The 21,494-nt window shown below is 36.9% G+C and overlaps 3 non-coding genes across 3 annotated transcripts; 2 read left to right on the forward strand and 1 right to left on the reverse strand.

The window, feature by feature from the left end:
• Positions 1-12,742: 12,742 nt before the first annotated feature.
• Positions 12,743-12,901, forward strand: LOC113362555. Its single transcript, XR_003365800.1, has one exon. It is a non-coding gene; the product is annotated as a U1 spliceosomal RNA (small nuclear RNA).
• A 929-nt stretch (positions 12,902-13,830) lies between these two features.
• On the forward strand, positions 13,831-13,991 carry LOC113362548. The gene has a single exon (XR_003365793.1). It is a non-coding gene; the product is annotated as a U1 spliceosomal RNA (small nuclear RNA).
• A 5,198-nt stretch (positions 13,992-19,189) lies between these two features.
• LOC113362476 lies at positions 19,190-19,272 on the reverse strand. Its single transcript, XR_003365730.1, has one exon. It is a non-coding gene; the product is annotated as a small nucleolar RNA Z199 (small nucleolar RNA).
• Between the last annotated feature and the right edge of the window lie 2,222 nt (positions 19,273-21,494).

Consider the following 21,494-nt stretch of genomic DNA (forward strand, 5'->3'; position numbering starts at 1 on the left):
ATAAAATATAATGCGGAAAAGAAATAACACAGACACCAGAATTTTTGTTAACGAGGAAACTGCAAATGCAGAAAAGCCCGGGACCTAGTCCACATTGAATACACACTGTATTAAGCCGCTACAGACACTAGCCTACTCCAAGCTAACTTCGGACTGGACTATAGTTGAACCCCAATCAGTCTCCCACTAGTTCAAGTTACAGTTGTACTCTTACGCCTCTGATCCCAACAGGATACTGCGCACTTGATTCCCTTAGATGATCTCACCCTCAACTAAGAGTTGCTGCAACCCAAAATCGTAGACTTGATAATAAACAAACCTGTCTCACACAGAAAAGTCTATCAAAGGATAAATCTGTCTCCCACAGAACAACCCTAGGTTTTGTTCCGTCTTAAGATATGAAATCAAGGTGAACAGGAACCAATTGATAATCCAGTCTTATATTCATGAAGAACAGCCTAGATTAATCAATCACCTCTCAACAATCCTTATTGACTACATAAGCGGTTTGTCGAGGAATCACAAACAGTGAGACGAGGATGTTTGTGACTTCTTTATCTTTCCTATCGGAGAACTCTCACGATCTCAAGCCAATCAAAGATTGTACTCGTACGATAGAAGATACAAGATAAGATCACACAACTACGATAAAAGTAGTGTCGGTCTGGCTTCACAATCCCAATGAAGTCTTTAAGTCGTTAACCTGGTTTTAGAGAAGAAAACCAAAGGTTAAAGGAGAATCGACTCTAGCGAGAGCACTAGTATCACACAAACGTATGGGGATTAGTTTTGCACAATGCTAGATGTCTCCTTTATACATCCTTCAAATCAGGGTTTGCCTTAGTTACAAAGCAATCCATATTCACCGTTAGATGAAAACCTGATTTAGATTCAAGCTAATATTTCTCAACTGTTAGATCGAAAACTTAGCTTGTCACACACACTTGGGTAGACGTTTATTGGGTTTATGAAAACCATGCCCAAACGTGTAAGTGTATGTTGGTTCAACATAGTAACCCAAAAGGTTAACCATATGAGCAATTCATATTAACCTAGTTCTTCTTCACCATAACTAGTTCAATTGACTCAAACGAACTAGTTGGAGAGTTTTTCATTTGCTATGAGATCTTATGTAACTACACAAGACACAATTGAAACAACTATGATTTGATTCGATGAATCGGCTCATGAACTTTATATCCACGGTTTGCATAAAGCATTCCTTGGTAATTTAAGTTTCATGTTCAGAGAACATCTTTAGATCATAACCACTTAAGCTCACAAACAAGTTCGCGGACTTAAGGCAACCGGCAGAGTTTTCCAAACTCAGCATAAAATCTCGGCAAAGAGACTTCCGCCAGTTCGCGGACTAAACACGCAAACGAGTTTTTGGAAAATCCCAGCAGAAATTCTCGGTAAGAGAACTTCCGTCAGTTCGCGGACTGGGTTCGTGGACATGGCAAATCCAATTCCTCCGGTTTCTCTCAATCAACAAAGTTCGAAAACTTCGGATTAAGGAATACATGGTTATGTAATCTAAACTCTTATTCCAATCATTGGGACATTCTCAGAGGACGTTATATAGCCGTTATTCACTGATCGTTTCACGTCAGAGCAATTCTCAAAGTAATTGAAAATTTTCATGACTTTCGTCACTAGGTGAAGATAAACTTGATCAAAACGGAACGCTTTACCAACACACGATTTCGAGAAAAAGATAAGTAGTGAATACACAACTCGAAATGTCAAATGTGTATGATCCAGTCTATATAGCATTTGACTTTTTGTCTCATAAGAAGTAGGAGATAGAATAGATAGACTTTCGAGTGATAGATAAGTTCAAGTCTCCACATACCTTTTTGTTGATGAAGTTCCATGGTTCCTTGTGTGGATCTTCATCATAGTATGATGAATCTCCATGAAGTCCTTGAGCTCAACTACACTTTTCTATCCTAGTCCGAGACTTAGATATAATAGACTAGAAATCAAGACTCATAGTTTTGATCACTAACATTGACAAACATGCTTATATAGCAACGCATGCGAGGTCGACCGAGCTATGCTCTAACAATCTCCCCCTTTGTCAATTTTAGTGACAAAACTATTAATACATATGGAATACAAAAAAGATAAACTTTAGTGGCTCCTATTCCATAGTCCAATCTTCAACGTTCCTTGAAATCTTCGTCCTTCCAAGTACTCCAATGATCCCAAAGGTTGTAAGTTTAGCACCACCGTTGTTGAAGATCCGTAGCTATAACAATGAGAGAAATCGAGATTCTCGATCATTATTATACAGTGTCATAGTATCATTATGTAACATCAAATTCCAATTGCATCACGACTTTAACAACAATACTATGGTGATTTGTATCACTCCCCCTTAGTCAATACTCCATCTCAATCATGGAAACCACTCCCCCTTACACAATGATCCGAAAACCATATGTATTTGTAGTGTGAACTACATTATTTCTCCCCCTTTTTGTCAATAAAATTGGCAAAGGTAAAAGAACTTGATCATAATGAAATTTCCACAAGAGACATTTCATAGACTAAAAGAAAAATACATACCAACTTAATTTAGATGCAATCATAAAGCCGAAGCTAAATGCATTCATCAAGGAGTTTTAAGATACAAGATAACCCCTATAAAATTCCACAGCCGCACACCCCGCAAGATATTACCATTAAGCGCAAGTTCAGAAGAACTCTCCCCCATTTGATGTGATTCCCGAAAGAACAACAACATAGACCTTAATTTCGAAAGAAAAGAAAGATTTTTTAATTGGACACCAAAAACCATGGAAATGATTTTCTATATCCAAAACTCAATCAAATTAATGACAAGTAAACCCATGATTAATTTAATTGGAATACGCAACTAAATCAAACCACAAAAGTGATCAAATTAATGACAAGAAAACTCACGGAGCTACGACTAAGATAACCACACGGAGATGACTACCTTAATCATTCAAATACTCAACATAAGGAAAACCTTACGGAATATACGACTACATCAACCAATAGAACTTGATTAGTATAGTTGTTCATATACTCAACACAAGAACTTGTGAAATATATGAAAAACTCAACTATATTAATTACAAGAGAACCTATAATTAATATAATTGGAATACACAACCAAACTAATCACCGAAGCAATCAATTTAATTTTCAAAAGATTTTGCTCGACAAAAGAAGACTTTCGGAGCAAACAACTAAATAACCAATCAAGATAATTAATTTAGTTCAAGAATGCTCAACATATAGCATCTCATGGAACAACCAACAAGGCCAATATTAATCGACATAGTTGTAAGGTGCTCAACATAAGATACACAATGGAGAGTTCACGGTAAAACATAACAAAATGGATCAATGAAGATCAATACTGTGGATAACATACAAGGATCTATTCTATTTTCCATCACAATTTTCATAACGACATGATAGACTTTATCGTTGTCAAACAAAAGATTTCATCCTATTTTCCATCAAATAAATGACTGCATAGGCATAACTTTTATAATTGTCAAAAGTCCATTCGTCCTTTCATCAATACGAATATCAATTTATGAACGACTTTAATTTTGATACAATATGGGACCTTCAAGTTCACAGACGCAAACAATACAACAAGCTAAAGGGAAACGGATTCCGGTGTATCCTCAACCGCGAATAGGAACACAGGAGGTTCAGGATCCATACGAGACCAGAAGTCTTCAAGCTTGTGATTGACAGTCTTCTCAGTATCAACGGAGAGATGATTTTCTTTTCGAAGATCCTTGATTTGAGATTTTATGAGACCAAGCTCAGACACAACCTTTTCCAACTCAGTTTTCACCATATCAAGACCTTTAAGAGTATCAACAGGCTGTTGTTTTGCTTCCCCAAAGTACTTAAGAAAGTCATGAACAACTTCAGCAGAAATCATATCATCCTTTTCAGCATCTTCATGAGTATAGGCAAATAAGCATGAGGCATTGGGATGATCTTTATCTACAAGTGTTCTCTTCCTCTTAGAATCAACCTCAACACCTTTGTCAAGAAATCCTTTTGCAAAACCACCATAACAAGAAGAGGAGGAAGACATTCTTGAAAATACGAAAACAACCAGGAGTCCACGTACGTGACTTGTAACCCTAAGAAGTTGGATATTTATTCTTGGGGACGACCATTTAGGGTTTTATCAAAAACGTTGACTCGGGTCAGAACAGAATCCGTTCGAGTACAACAAATACCCATTGAAAATAAAGTCCTTAAGGCATTTGAAAACATGACCTAAACACAAATTTTAAGACTTTATGCACCAAAATCTTTTGACTTAACCAATACTTTTTCTTGGCGGATCTGTCAACATAAGTTTTGCTATGGACGATAAGAAAATAGCCTAACTTATCAGATGCAAGCAACAAACTTACTCAACAGGGTTATTTATTAGTAAGCTCTCGAACCTTGTGATTAATTAACACAAGTATGATCCATAGGCTCATTAAGAGTTCTGTGTTTTTGGTTAAGTTTGTTTTTCCTCTTAGTCTTAGAGAGGGATCCTGTCTGACATGAGAAATTATCATAAAATTTACTGTCATCAAAATAAGAGACATAGTTAGAATTCTTACCAGAAGTGTCTTGACATGAGGAAGAAGATAATCTGTTGACAAGCTCTTTGTATCTTACAATTATCTCTTTAATGTCTTTTCTCGTCTCATCGATTTTCCTTTCTTCTGGGATGACTTTCTCAACAGGAACAAGGTTGCTTTTAGAGACAGGGCGTTGAACCTCCTTAGGACGATGTTTATTAAGACGTCTATTCTGCCCTTGAACATTGGAGAAACTCACTGTACTGACTTTCCTGGTAGCATACAAAGGATATGTCGAAAGCCAATTGGCTCAATCATACGGATGTCTGTCACACCTTTGAGAACCAAATCTAGGGTGTGTTGCAGTTGAACTAAGGATCCTTTATTCAACTTAGAGTTTCTCTTTTGTCTAACAGAACTCTTGGTCTCACAGACCAAACATACCTTTTGATCATAAGAATGATTTGAGGATGTTGTCTTAATATTATCATCAGAAGATATGTCTCTTTTACAGAATGTCCCAAGTTTGGTGGTAACATTAGGAACACCTGTTTTTACTTCCGATAGTAAAGCATCAGAAGTTCTTGATATGTTATATTGCTTTGAACACCCTTGAACGGAGAGTTTATTCAAACGGCGTTTAATATCCAAAGCATATTTTTCGAGGAAAGCCTCAAGAGCTAAGCATGAAGATTGACATTCAGCATCGCCATGGACTTTGCAATTTCTTACAATACCAAGGAGAACATTGCCATGGTGTTTTAACTGATCCAATCTGACAGCTTGAATTCTAACAAGATTTAGAATCAAATTACTCTCTTCAGCTGTATCCCATTCATTAGAAGAGAAGGTCTCTTTCGAAGGGAGATCAAAAACACACATGACATTTTTTATTTGTCTCGTCGAACCACAAGGTTTTTCTATATTCGAGATTGAATAGCTTTTCTCCTTAATAGAATTATACGAGAGAGAATCTTTATTACTGGCGACGCGTTTATCAGAGATAGTACTCTTGTCCATAGAGTCAGATCACTACAAACACAGACTGATGAGGTCTTTAATGTGTTTGCCTGCTCTGATACCAATCGAAAAAGCGGGGGTCTAACAACACCACCCAATATTTCGCTTAGCAATCTGTATGGACAAACTCCAATATACTTTTTATGAGAATCAACTAGACAGTTAGACTCAATCAATAAAAAGATATATCAAAGAGTTTATATCTCAATCTCTCGATTTGATCTTTACTCAAGCAAATGGAAATCTGCGAGTCTATATCAAAGAGAGATAACTTGGACGGTACCAAAGACCAATGTCCAAGGATCAATCAATATCAATCAACAACCAAAGGTTGGATTTCCAATTGATGATCCTGACGCACAACCTGTATTATTTCAATTATATAAAATATAATCCGAAAAAGAAATAACACAGACACCAGAAGTTTTGTTAACGAGGAAACCGCAAATGCAGAAAACCCCCGGGACCTAGTCCAGATTGAATACACACTGTATTAAGCTGCTACAGACACTAGCCTACTCCAAGCTAACTTCGGATTGAACTATAGTTGAACCCCAATCAGTCTCCCACTAATTCAAGGTACAGTTGTACTCTTACGCCTCTGATCCCATCATGATATTGCGCACTTGATTCCCTTAATTGATCTCACCCACAAATAAGAGTTGCTGCAACCCAAAATCGCAGACTTGATAATAAACAAATCTGTCTCACACAGAAAAGTCTATCAAAGGATAAATCTGTCTCCCACAGAAAAACCCTAGGTTTTGTTCCGTCTTAAGATATGAAATCAAGGTGACATGAACCAATTGATAATCCGGTCTTATATTCCCGATGAAAAACCTAGATTAATCAATCACCTCTCAACAATCCTTCTTGACTACACAAGCGGTTTGTCGAGGAATCACAAACAGTGAGATGAAGATGTTTGTGACTTCTTTATCTTGCCTATCGGAGAACTCTCACGATCTCAAGCCAATCAAAGATTGTACTCGTACGATAGAAGATGCAAGATCAGATAACACAACTACGATAAAAGTAGTGTTGGTCTGGCTTCACAATCCCAATGAAGTCTTTAAGTCGTTAACCTGGTTTTAGAGAAGAAAACCAAAGGTTAAAGGAGAATCGACTCTAGCGAGCACACTAGTATCACACAGACGTGTGGGGATTAGTTTTGCACAATGCTAGATGTCTCCTTTATATAGCCTTCAAATCAGGGTTTTGCCTTAGTTACAAAGCAATCCATATTTACTTTTAGATGAAAACCTGAATTAGATTCAAGCTAATATTTCTCAACCGCTAGATCGAAAACTTAGATTGTCACACACACTTGGGTAGACGTTTATTGGGTTTGTGAAAACCATGCCCAAATGTGTACGTGTATGTTGGTTCAACATAGTATCCCAAAAGGTTAACCATATGAGAAATTCATATTAACCTAGTTCTTCTTCACCATAACTAGTTCAATTGACTCAAACGAACTAGTTAGAGAGTTTTTCATTTGCTATGAGATCTTATGTAACTACACAAGACACAATTGAAACAAATATGATTCGATTCGATGAATCGGCTCATGAACTTTATAGCCACGGTTTGCATAAAGCATTCCTTAGTAATTTAAGTTTCATGTTCAAAGCACATCTTTAGATCATAGCCACTTAAGCTCACAAACAAGTTCGCGGACTTAAGGCAACCGGCAGAGTTTTCCAAACTCAGCAGAAAATCTCGGCAAAGACACTTCCACCAATTCGCGGACTAAACACGCAAACGATTTTTTGGAAAATCCCAACAGAAATTCTCGGTAAGAGAACTTCCTTCAGTTCGCGGACTGGGTTCGTGGACTTGGCAAAGCCAATTCCTCCGGTTTCTCTCAATCAACAAAACTTCGAATTAAGGAATACATGGTTATGTAATCTAAACTCTTATTCCAATCATTGAGACATTCTCAGAGGACGTTATATAACCGTTATTCACAGACCGTTCCATGTCAAAGCAATTCTCAAAGTAATTGAAACTTTTCATGACTTTCGTCACTAGGTGAAGATAAACTTGATCAATGCGAAACGCTTTACCAACACACGATTTCGAGAAAAAGATAAGTAGTGAATACTCAGCTCGAAATGTCAAATGTGTATGATCCAGTCTATATAGCATACGACTTTTTGTCTCAGAAGAAGTAGGAGATATAATAGATAGACTTTTGAGTGATAGATAAGTTCAAGTCTCCACATACCTTTTTGTTGATGAAGTTCCACGGTTCCTTGTGTAGATCTTCGTCGTTGTATGATGAATCGTCATGAAGTCCTTGAGCTCAACTACACTTTTCTATCCTACTCCGAGACTTAGCTATAATAGACTAGAAATCAAGACTCATAGCTTTAATCACTAACATTGAAAAACATGCTTGATATAGCAACGCATGCGAGGTCGACCGAGCTATGCTCTAACAATGGTAGCATCAAAGATTTCCAGGTTAAGAAATTATCATCTTTGAGTTTGAGGGGGATGATGTTTGCGATGGTGTTGAGTGGGAGAGTAGAGATACGTATTGGATCCATAATTGAATCAAGATTGTAATAAGAAAAATACTAAAAAATGAGAGAAGAATGTGATTTGAGAAAGAAAGATCAAAGATCTGTAGAAAATATCAAGAACCTATAACAATCCACAATCTGGATGAAAGATCAACACTTGCAGATGAACAAGAAGACAAAATCTGTAGCAAAAACACGAAGTTGGATCGAAAATACCCTCAGAATTTCATGAATTCTGAGTCTGATACCATGATAACCTAGAATTAGGTTAATGAAGTTCTTGAATTATTGAAAAGATGAATCACATTACATTAGTGAGAAGTCTGTATTAGAGTTTATAAAGCACTCTAATGACAGAGAATTACAGACTGTCACTAAACTACTGGACAGTATTCACTGTTAAGAAAAGTGTACGGACAAAAAAGTATGTGTGAAGCACACGTATGTAAAAAGGGATAGAACACACTAACGTACACCACTACAAAGGACTTATCCTACACTGCTACACAACACACAGTTCATTTGTGTCATTAAAAAATATCGAGGTGCTTGCCGTTTACAAGCGGCATACGCCTTTTTTGGAGGGTTTTCTCTTTGTAAGAGGAACCCAACAATTCTCAAATATAAATGTTTCACTTGCAAGCCTAGATGGTAAGGGCATAAGGCTTTGTGATGGCTTTCCGGCCTGCATTATCCAAATGTGAGCGTTATAAGGCTTTATTTCTACCTTGAAACCTGTATCTAAATTATCCAGATGTGAGCGTTATAAGGCTTTATTTGTAATGTAATTGGCAGCAAGTAAGTACAGTAAAAATTTCCAAATATTGGTTGGTTGCTGCATCCTGGAGAGCTCGGAAGCCATCAATAGGTCCTTCTGCAGTAGCCCGGAGCATCTTTTTAGCTCAGCTTGTTGTTTGCAATTATTATGACCAAATAAAAAGTTATGTATAAACATTCTATAATGTGGATGGAAGAGTAAATTCAGAAATTTTTATCACTAACCCCTGACAAAGAGACTCGAAATGCAATCCACGAGGTCAGATGGAAATACTGCATCATATATTCCATGCTCAAAACCATTCATGCAATATTACAAAGACATGTATAACATTTTTTCTGAATAGACAAGTGCTTAAGAAGGATATTGCATTAAACTGGTGTTAAACCGGGTTTGTAAAGTGAGCCGCTTATACCAGCTGAGAAGTTTCATGTAAAATAAGTACTGACTAATTAGATTAAAGAAATGTCTACTTAGCTGCATCAAGGAGGAAAGAGTCGGCATGGTGATTTGAAGATTTTTGTTTGCAGTTGTTTGAATTAGTTGCAGTGAAGTCTGCTTTTTTCAAGATGTGAAGTAAATTGTCAGTACCATGATAAAATTTAAGATGGTCCTTCTGAATACTAGTAGCTCTCGGAATTAAATCCATTGTTTCAATACATTTACCGATGTGTTAGATTTGTGAATCTATATTTCTACTGAGACGATTTGATCAATATTATTGATATAAAGAAAGATTATCTTTACAATGGTGAGTCTGAGAGTTTATATAGCTCAACAGTTCTGTTGCAAACCAAACAATGACTACTGCCTCTCACACGTGTTGTTTGCACGGTTACAATACACTCATTCTCATAACACAGGACATCACATGACTTGCATATGCACAACCAACACACTAACCAGCACTCACAAGAAAAATTGGCAAAGGAGCAGGCATAACCAATCTGCAATATGACTAGCTGATGGTATAGGATGCACAATAAGAAGAAACTCAGTTGGGGTAGAATAGGAAGTAGGTGTTGATGTAGCATCATTCAAATGGACCAGGAATAACATGTGAGTAGTTGTCATTGATGCAGTGCATAACATGAATTGTGGTGACCAAAAAAATATACCTTGCAGTGTAAAGATGCCATTAGGAGTTGTTGAGACAGAAGTAATCTGGCAGGAACAAAACAAACCAAAAAATCTGCAATAAAGCTTGTTTTTAAGCATTGCCAAGCACCAAGAGCAGCACCAGTAGAATTCAGAAATGTAAGTAATAGGGATGCTGACAACTAGTTGTTGCAGAAGTAAGAGAGATAGTTGTAGATGTTGTAGTATGAGAAGTAGGTAATGGTGCAGGATATAGAATTGATATAGAACATAACCAGCTGGTGCATATAGTTGCTGCAATGGAGAATGAAGTGGCGGACCATAGAAAAAACCAACTGCACTCCAATGTAGCTCCAGAAAAGAAAAAATGACTAAAGAAACAACTCAGTAGTAAAAGCTTGTAAACTGCAGGCACATTCAAACACAGATGGAAGTATAGATGACGAGATGACCTGTACACACTCACACTTGTTGCTGCTTAAGCCTAGGCACCAATGCACACCTCCATACATGTTTAACACAGAACACTCCTACCAGATTTGAACATGTCTATTGAAATACACACTCACTCACCAGCACCAACGCTTGCATGACAATATCATACTCAGCACATAGATTATGCAGTGAGAAATCTCAGCATTTACAGAACCAAAGCATTCTCTCTCAACTGTAACTGATGTCCATCAGACTATAACTGAAGCAACTTATTCAGTACTTACAAAAAGTACCCATTATTATGTACTGGAAGAAAGACAAAAGCAGCGAAAAACGATAAAAGATAAAGAACACCAGGCTACATTCAGAAGTGAATGCAGACTCATCAAAGAGAACTCCAACTTGTATACCAGTACCATTACCATTACCATTACCAAATTCAATTCCAGAGCATCATCTTCAGTTTCATCATTACACACACAAACCAACTCACTCACATACCGCTACTGTGAGGACTGTATCAAAGTAACATTGAGATTAGGAGCTAACCGAAGCAAGATTAAGCACACAGTAGGGCAGCAAACAATCAACACACACACGTACCCCAATATTCTACTAAATTTAAGAAGAATTCTTCTCCACTATCCAATGGAACAAAATTAAGCTTCTTCCTAACTAACTTTTGTAGTAGAAATAGGCATGCCCAGATCGAATAGATCCAGGAATCAATACTAGTAGGATTTGATAAAAGAATTAGATCAAATTTAAATCTAATTATGATGAAAACAGAATCTGAAGACAAAATTGAATGTTGTTGAGATAGTGATGTAGAAATCGGACACATATAATCAAATCTGAAGTAAGCAAAAGATGAGATTCGAGATTACCAACATTGATTCAATTTAAGCAGTTGAGGTAGAAGAATCAAGTTTCAACGAAAACGAAATTGCAAACCTAAATTCCCAAGAGCTCAAGTGATTTAAACCGAATTTCAAATCTGAGAATTATGCTTGATTCTGTTTGAAGACGTAGCAGTAAAGCATCAGGATCAAACCCTAATTCGGACTAAAAAATCACCAGTAGCAACTCTTCTTACAAAATCCTTGAATCTTGAAATCAATCTTTCATAAACCCTAACCGAAGATGATGAAGAACAGCAGTAGCAGAAGAAATTGGTAAAGAATTTAAGATTTAGCAGCGGAAAGGATCGATACCCCTGAGAATTGAAATTCTCAGGACTGATACCATGTTAGATTTGTGAATCTACATTTCTACTGAGACGATTTGATCAATATTATTGATATAAAGAAAGATTATCTTTACAATGGTGAGTCTGATAGGGTGTTAGTCCTCAAGGGAGTTGGGGGAGTTGGGTGTAGTTTGGTTTTTTCCTGTTAGTCGTGGGGGAGTTCAAAGGAGTCTCTCGAAATCTCTGTTAGTCGTGGGAGAGTTTAGAAGAGTCTCCCGAACTCCCTAGAAAACCCTGTTAGTCGTGGGGGAGTTTGAAAGAAACTCTCAAACTCCCTGTTAGTCGTTAAAATTAGAATGCTAGGGAGTTGGTGTTTTTGGGGGAGTTCTGGGGAGTTCTAGGGAGTTTAAAGTGTATTTTTTCCTCACTCCAAATCTATCAAAAAAGTAGAGATTTCTGGAGAGTCTCTCAAACTCCCCACACTCAAAACACCAAACTCTCTCAAACTCCCCACACTCTCTTACACTCCCTCAAAATCCCCAAGATTCAAAATACATTAAACTCCCCCAAACTCACTCGTGGAATAACCCCCCGTGAGTTTATATAGCTCAACAGTTCTGTTGCAAACCAAACACTGACTACTGCCTCTCACACGTGATGTTTGCACGATTACAATACACTCAATGTCACAACACAGGATATCACATGACTTGCATATGCACATCCAACACACTAACCAGCACTCTGTGCTATTACGATGCCTCAATTATTCAAAACATCAACAACTTTTAGAAGATTTCGGTGAAATTCATCGATAACATCTCATGGTACAAGGCTGCAGTAACTTGGTTTTTGCTCCAAGGACCAAGAACAAACTTGTCATGCCCGCTCCAACACCACCCAGGATCTGTTCAATGTGATCCCTTAATATAACATCAGTTCTGGCAACAAGATTATAGGCCTACATGACCCAACCTCTCCCAATGAAAGCTACAGACTAGAATTGTAAAATAAATGATAGGTATAGTAATCCCACATTGGTTAGACAAGAAAAAAGATAATAAAAACAACCATATAAGAAAACCTTGAAATGCAACTTTAAATCATACTTACCTTGACGTGGTCTACGGTTGATCACGAAGGATCATGGCCTAGGTTAGTGACTTCCATTGCACTTTGAAAGGGCGCTTGCCTAAGATCTCCCCATTGAGGGAGATTCTACGTCATAATTTGTTCCCGAGGGGTTACACGTTCGCGGCCCCTGCCAATTGAGGAAGAGTCTACGTCATAATTTGTTCCTGAGTAAAAATTAGTATGGTTGAAATGGACACCAAAAAATAGCAAGAATGAAACTGGATTCATCTTGGCTTAAACTTAAAAAAGAACTGGCTTAAATTTAAAAAAGAACGAGGATGAAACTGGATGCATCCTGATGTAAATTAAAAATAAGAAAAAGTATTTCAAAATGGGTAGGATGAAACTGTTTACATCCTGGCTATTTTTACATTTTTTTCCATTTAAACAGTATCAAAATTTACATGTCTTTTTCACATAGGAATTGTTGATTTTGGTCTTTCTAACCAATTTTGTGTTCTACAAACCAATGATTTTTCCCTGTTGAACACGTAGGAAATGAGAATTAAAACCTTGAACAGCAAAGAAAGGAAATTGAAAGCTATGAAAATTAAAACCTTGAACAGCAAAGAAAGGAAATCGAAAGCTGTGAAAAGGGTACTGGTAGGCATACTATCAAAGAGGCCTAACAACCATAGTTTGCATATACTCAGCCATATCCCATAATTATAGACAAATGGTGATGCTCGCCTTAGAGATTGACTAGAATTTCTTGCTTCTAAAGTGAACCAAACACACTAGCCAACTAATCCCACCGGGCCTAAGTATCGATGAACTGCAGGTCCGATTTTTTTTTGCACGGCAAATGTTATGATGTTTTATTGATGAATATAAAAGAGTATTACAAACATGGACGTGAAATAACCTATGGTTTTTAAGTTTTTATTTTAGTTAAAGAGTAATCTAGACATTTTGTATATGTGTTAGGATATCCCATAACCATTTCTTTGGACATTAAGAATCCAAATGAAGCCCCTCTATTGGAGTGTGATGCCCTAATAATAGCCCTCATAATAAATCATAGATATAGTAATCTCACTTGAAATGTGACTTGAAAGCATACTTACCAGGACGGGGTCTATGGTTGATCATGAAGGATCATGGCCTAGGTTAGTGACTTCCATTGCACTTTGGAAGGGCGCTTCCCTAAGATCTCCCCATTGAGGGAGAGTCTACGTCATAGTTTGTTCCTGAGGGGTACGCGTCCGCGCGGCCCCTTCCAATTCTACAAACCAATAGCTTATCCTGTCGAACAGATAGGAAATGAAAATTAAAACCTTGAACAACAAAGAAAGGAAATTGAAAGCTATGAGAATTAAAACCTTGAACAGCAAAGAAAAAAATTTGAAAGCTGTAAAAAGGGTATTGGTAGGCATACTAACAAAGAGGCCTAACAACCATAATTTGCATACTCGGCCATATCCCATAATTATAGACAAATGGTGATGCTCTCCTTAGAGATTGACTAGAATTTTTTGCTTCTAAAGTGAACCAAACACACTAGCCAACTAATTCCACCGGGCCTAAGTATCGATGAACTGCAGGTCCGATTTTTTTTTGCACGGAAAATGTTATGATGTTTTATTGATAAATATAAAAGAGTATTACAAAGATTAAAGTACCTTGATACCGTTTATATTCGGTTACACTTTTCCTTTTAGGATAACCTTCCAGTGGGTAATAAGTTGACAGAATTGTATAAATCTAAACCAATTTGAGGTTGAAGTCCATAAGAAGATTGTGCTTTTGATCTCATCAATGACCACTGATGCATCTCATCCCCTTTTTCTTGCCATCACCCTTTGATTTCTTTCTTTCCAGATCACCCATATAATGGCAAAAATTATGAGTGGCCGTATCTTTCTCCCTCTGTTTCTTCCTCTTCTTTGTTTCTATGCCAACAATTGTTGTTCCATATCTTTGCCTTGTACCCAATTCTGATTATAGCCTTTTATGTAATAATTTCATATTTTCGTTGCATAAAACCTGCAGTACTTCCCCGTACTGCAGGTCTGATTAACAAGTCCTGACTTATGCCTGAATTTCGAAGTTTGCCTACGTGACACAATGGACTGACACTGAATTTTCTTTTGTTTCATATGAGACTGTTCGGTTATCCTCAATTTTGAGTTCGGTTGGTTTAGGTTCCATCTACTCTTTTAACCTACAAAACTCATGATTTTTTAGTGTTTCTGTCAACTGAAGCAAATATGCTTAGTGCTGCACACGGTTCGGTTCGGTGCGGTTATAGGTAAAACCGTTCAACTAACCGTGTTCGGTGCGGTTATCACAATTGAAACCGTAGCCGAATTGTTCAGTATTTGGTTCGGTTTTTAACCGCACCGATACTATTCGGTTACGGTTCGGTTTTCACCTATACCATGCACCTGTATAGGTTTACTCTTTAGTCTACAGATAACCAAAGTTGAAGTTCACAAACAAGTTTAGTCTACAGATAACCAAAGTTGAAGTTCACAAACAAGTTAGCCAAAGTCTTAATTCTAAAAGATAACCAAAGTCTGATGAAACGAAAGTTAAAAGAAAACGATGTTGCCAATAACATAAAAAGACTGCAGTCATCCATTTGATCTTCATTTCTCAAGTTAACCAAAGCTAAAAGACTGCAGTCCATCCATCTCTCAAGCCAATCTCCTTAATCTTCATCCTTCCCCAAAATTTCTGCAACAAGAAAAACAAGAAGAAATAAGATAAGAGAAACTAACAGATAAGAAGAAAAACAACAAGAATGCAAAGAAGAATACAAACACTTGGCTGAATATGAATTATGATTGCTGCTGTTGTTGTTACAGCAGGTGAGAAACTAACAGATAAAAGAAGATACACTCATTCAAATTTCAGGTCAAAAGAGAAGGGATTCCATTACCATCTTCAATATTGGAATTGTCATCAGGTACGTAGTCACATAGGAAATCAAGAGAGATAGGTTTCTGCAACCAGCTTTGCGTACAGAGAAGTGCTTCAACTGTCCTGGCAGATAGCGAGCTTCTCCATGGAGTAAGAATGCGTTTTCCAGTACTGAATGCAGATTCCGAAGCAACGGAGGACACTGGTATTGCAAAAATATCCTTTGCCATTAGTGATAGTACCTTAAACAACCACAACAGCAAATGGTTTTAGCTGACAGTAGTGGGTCTGATCATGAAATGATACCTCCAAAGAAAAGAGCAGAAACATGGGTTTCTGAAGAAACAAGATTATTAATAAATTTGAGATCACCAAGTATGTGTACTGAAAAATGGAGAAATTTATTAAAAGAGTTTAAGAAAATGAAGCATCACCAAGATCGTGGTACTATTAGCCTGCCACCATGCTAGTTTAAGAAATTTATTAAAAGAGTTGATTAAGCAAATACCTTATACTTGGTACTATTATCCTGCCACCATGCTAGAATATCAAACTCCTTGGTAGATGCTTCACACTCATCAAGCAAATACCTTTAAAGCTCTGACTTTGGATGAGTATTGTGAACATTCATTCTTCGCCTTTTCTTCCTCGACTCAAGCATATCCTCAATGTTCTCTTCTTGCACACAAACAACCATGTCATCAACACCAGCAGCAGATGTTGAGCCAGTACCTAAGACATGAGAACAATCAATAGTAAGTAATGATGATAAAAAAAAATAAGCAATATTAGTAATGAACTAATGATGATCAACAGTAAGTAATGATGTCACCTTCCTCTGCATTGGCATTTGAATACATGTTGTTGTACTCATCATAAAGTTTTCCCATATCTTGTTTCACATATTTCAAAACAGTCGTAACCCTAAAATCATCTTGCTCATACAAACATTCAAGATCAAATTTCAAACCAGATTCTTTCTCTCGAGGATCAAGCAACTTAGCAAAATACATCACAGAGTTCATATCTTCATAATCCCCCCAATATGCGTTGTACTTTTTAAACATCATTTATGCCATCTTAGAAATATGAGGATCTCGGTTTCCTATAGCTCTAAGACGAACCAACTGTTCATGTATCAATGCCAACTGCCAAAGAAATTCATGTGAAGTAACCTGAACTGAAGCTGAGAACCTAACAGTAACATCAAAGAAGATTTTCAAACACTTAACAAGACACCTAGCATATGACCAGTCTGCAGCATATGGAGCATGATGACGATGAGGTTTGTTCTTTTTCTTAGTATTATTCTTTTTAGACACATCTACTTCACATTCAGATTCACTAGATGAACTATGATAATATTCTTCATTATCAATTACAACAATATCAACATCAGTATTAGGCAAAGCTTCACATTCAGACTCTTTGAAAATATACTTATCTCGAAAGCTCCTATCTTCTCTTTCTAACCTCTTAAAGACTTTTTCATAAGGAATGACAGCATCAAGCATCAGATACGTAGCATTCCACCTGGTCTTCACATCTAGGAAAACCATCTTATTACAATCAATCTTCTCGAGAGCAGCACATTCCTTGAATTTGGCCAACCTAGAGGGAGAGGCGGTAACAAACTTGATAACTGATCTGATCCTTCCAATGGACTTGTGATACAACAGCACAGCATCTTTGACAACAAGCGCAAGAACATGCGCAGCACACCTTACCTGGCAGGAATGAAACAATAAAAGCACAGACAGTTCATCAAAGAATTATTTTCTAGCTAGTTCATCAAACAATAACAGAATGAAAGAATCAGTTGCAAGCACAAAGATATACAACAAGCACAAAGAAACAAGTACATTATAAAGAACTCATGGCTATGCAAGATTATATGCTATCAACCTAAAGAATTTTTTTTCATATTGAATCAGTTTCAAGTGTCATAATGAATAGAGCCAAGAAAAGTAATTATACCTGCATGTACTGAGATCTCACTTTTGCTCCGGTCCAATTGATGACACTTGTTTGAAGATACTCAATTGTCACACTATTTGCACTGACATTGTCCAAAGTCACACCAAAAAGATCTTCTAGCCCCCAATCCAGCAAACATTTCTCAAGCATTTTCCCAATATCCACTCCAGTATGACCCTTGATCAAGCAAAACAGAATGATCCTCTTTTGAAGCTTCCAATGGATATCAATGAAGTGCACTGTCACACACATATAATTGAAGTTGTTTGGAGAAGTCCATGTATCAGTTGTGAGAGAGACTCTTTGTTTACTTTCCTTGAAGTATTTCTTCAACTTCTCTTTCTCATCTTTGTAGATGATTAAAAGATCTCTGTAAATTGTCATCCTGCTTGGCACCTTGAATCTAGGCTCCAACTGTTCACTGTATCTTCTAAACCCTTCTCCTTCTACAATTCTAAATGGAAGTTCATCTATGATGACAAACTCAGCCAATCTTCTTCTACACATATCCTTGTCATAACTTACAGCAACCAGTTGTGATGACTGTCCTGGTCTTGGAGGTGGAAACATCAAATTCTTCTGACCCTTCTGCTTCTTGTTGGGATTCTGAGGGCATGTGCCTAAATGTGTCTTCATGCTGGAAGTGCCATTTCCTCTGCTATGTGCTTGCAATTTCTTCTTACAATGCTTACACTGAGCTTGTTCTTCACTGAGCCTTACAAAGTCATTCCAAACTTTTGATCTAGTTTTCCCCTTCTTCTTCGGTACAACCTCAGGTGCAGGGTCCTGTGTAGCCTGCTCTATAGCTTGTGTTTCTTGATTTGTAGTATCAACTTGAGGTGTTATTGACAGTGTCACATCAGTAGACCCAGCTGCAGGGGATGGAGAGGGAGATGCACTTGCCATCTTGCAGCTTGATAATGAAACTGAACTTGATCCAATCATTACCCTGCCAAACAACCAAAGGTAAACAAGTTAGTTCTTACTTCTTAATACAAGCATTCATATTTCTTAAAACAATCAAGTTAGTTCTGAACTTGATAATGAAACTAACTTGATTACCATAATGTGAATCAATTTCTAATTGAAGCTGCACCCATTGGTATCAAGGTTGGGTTCATCCTAAAAACATATTCCTAAATCCAATAAAATTACAGATCCATGGTCTTTCTCAAATTCCAACTGCACAGCTGTTGCTTTAGTCTTTTACTTGCATTCAATCACAACAGATATAAGAAATAAAATTAAAAAATACTGAAAATTAAAATAACAATTGAATTCCAATCTAAGTTTTGTATCAAATAAAAATAAAAATCAATTTCATTATCAGATGTAAACCTACTAAAACTAAGCTTAATTTTATCAGACGTAAATCTACTAAAACTAAGCTTAATTTACAGATCTGAGGGAGATCATAAGTGGTTATGGTTTATCGACATAGTTTGTTCAGAAACACGGACCAACATATTGTTCATCATCTCAGCCTCAGATCATATGCTGATTAAAGGAAGAAAAAGAATTACAAAAATAAATAAATAAGATTGAAAGAAATTGTTTTAGATGAAAACAAAAGAAGAACCATCGGAGACTTAAATACTAAGAATCACGGAATCTTAATTCCAATTCATATTGTTGCAGTTATCTTTTCTTTCTGTGTCTGTTGGTGAAATTGAAAAACAAACAAATCAATCGAAACGAGAATGAGAAATAGAACAGGGGATCTATTTACTTACTAGATAGAGCCAAGGAGGTGGTGCTGCTCTTGATGGAGGTGGTTTAAAAGATCAAAGTGGTGGTTCTACTGGTGGTGGAGGCGACTGGGGTTTCAGACCAGCGAGAGCCGAGAAGAAGAGAACGAGATGAAAACTTCTGAAAAAATTAGGGTTCCGAAATATATATATATGATGTAGGCTTTAATCTAGACGGCTAGGATTAATCAAGATAAAAACTAATCGACGGTCCCTATTAACCGGTTTTTCGGTGCGGTTATCTTGCGGTTATGGGTAAAACCGTACACCGAACCGTAGATCTAACGGTTATTAAAATGAAAACCGTCACCGACCGTTGGATTATCGGTTCAGTGCGGTTACGGTTCGGTTATCGGTGCGGTTACGGTTATCGGTTTCTGTTCAGCCCTAAATATGCTTTGGTCTATCTCAATTTAGCTGGTTGTTTTATTTTTTTTACACAATTAATAATAGTGAAGTATTTATTAATAATTGTCATCATAAATTCATTCGACCCATAAAGTTAAATAGAAATTTGTCCCAATGGCGATCAAAACTAAAAATCAGAAGTTTTGTGATAAAATCAAAGAAGAGGGACTAAAAAGTATACATGGATGCTAGATTGACTACTGACAATTAATGTTGTCAAAATTTTGGAAATCAAACGTAAGAAATTGAGATTAACTTATAGATTACACTGAAATAAGTTAAAACTAAATTAAAAAAAATCAAACATAATCAAAGAATCAATAACCTATTGAACTAATTAAGAGCACTAAGAACCCAAGACACTTATCAAGCTAACTCATTAAATCTAGCTACTTTTCTCTTCAAATCATCCAACTTTTCTCTTCAAATCATCCACATCTCGGTTGATAGTATTCCATTGCTCCTCGGTTAGCTTCACCTCTTTTGGCTCTTCAACCTTGTCCTTGTAATACTTGTTGATAGATTCACTGCGTGTATTTCCAGACAAAAGTTCAAGTAATTATATTTCAAGTAACTTTTCAAGCAAATCACCTTTGCTTTTGTTTCTTTTCTCTTCGGCGACTTTGCGTTTCATCTTCCATTCATCCCACTCGCGATGCAAAAACAAACCAACAAAAATACTTGTCGAGACAACAATGAATACTTCAAAGCTTTCCGGCACGACCATCTTTCTGCAATATTTAGTTTGATGAAAGTGAATATGAGTTCAAACCAAAACCCCTAATCTTGTATATAACCGGGACTTGCGGAAACTTGAGAAAGAAGAAATCTTTACCGGAAGGTAGGGTGTTCACCACTACACGACTCCTAAATCAAAATAATCCTACGGTCTGGATCAATAGAGCAAATCTATAAATTTCTGATTTTGGAATGAAAACAATTCTAGTTCAACAAAGCAGAAAGCTTTATCTTTCATTCATGGTCATTCTTATACGAATAGCGGTTGCGATGTTTGTGAAGCTATTCTTGATTTTCCGAAGGGTAGTGGATATTCTGGTTTAGGACATGATGTTCAGTACCAATATCAAGGTTTTTGGTGCTTTGCTAAAGGAACAGAAAATTTAATGGATTTTCAACTGAACTTCAAGGCTTTGGATACTTGATCTAGCAATAGCCTCAGGCAGAAAGCACTCGCCTTCGCCATCATTAACTATTTTCGTTACCTTTGTTCTTCTGGTTCAAAGAATTACCACCATCACCGGTTGCTTACAGTCTCACCTCATGACCTTGTTCCTTTCGTTGAGTTTAAACATATTGCCACGGATATTATAGAGCCGATGTCGCTACGAGCAGTACTCATGACTCTCAATGCGGAATTCTAGCTACCCATGTCCCTTACCCTTCTTTGCCGGAATATATCAAGACCAATACTATAAACTGAAAGATTATTTATCTGTGCAAAAACTCTCGAGATAACATCATCTCAATGTGTCAGTTTTATGAACAAACCGAGGGCATCTCCAGCAAGCATTATTAATTATCCCTCTGTGAATCAAAAATTAGAAAAAACAAGACTTGGGATCTTGAAAACTTAATGGCAGAACCTGCTGAGTCCCATTTGACATCCCTAACTGCTTGTATACAGTTTTATAAATGCAACATGTGGATTGGTAAAAATCTAAATACTTTTATCAGAGACCCCCTTTCTTGGCACACAAAAAAAAA

This window comes from Papaver somniferum, chromosome 3, assembly GCF_003573695.1.
Source record: "Papaver somniferum cultivar HN1 chromosome 3, ASM357369v1, whole genome shotgun sequence".
NCBI classification, from domain to species: Eukaryota; Viridiplantae; Streptophyta; class Magnoliopsida; order Ranunculales; family Papaveraceae; genus Papaver; species Papaver somniferum.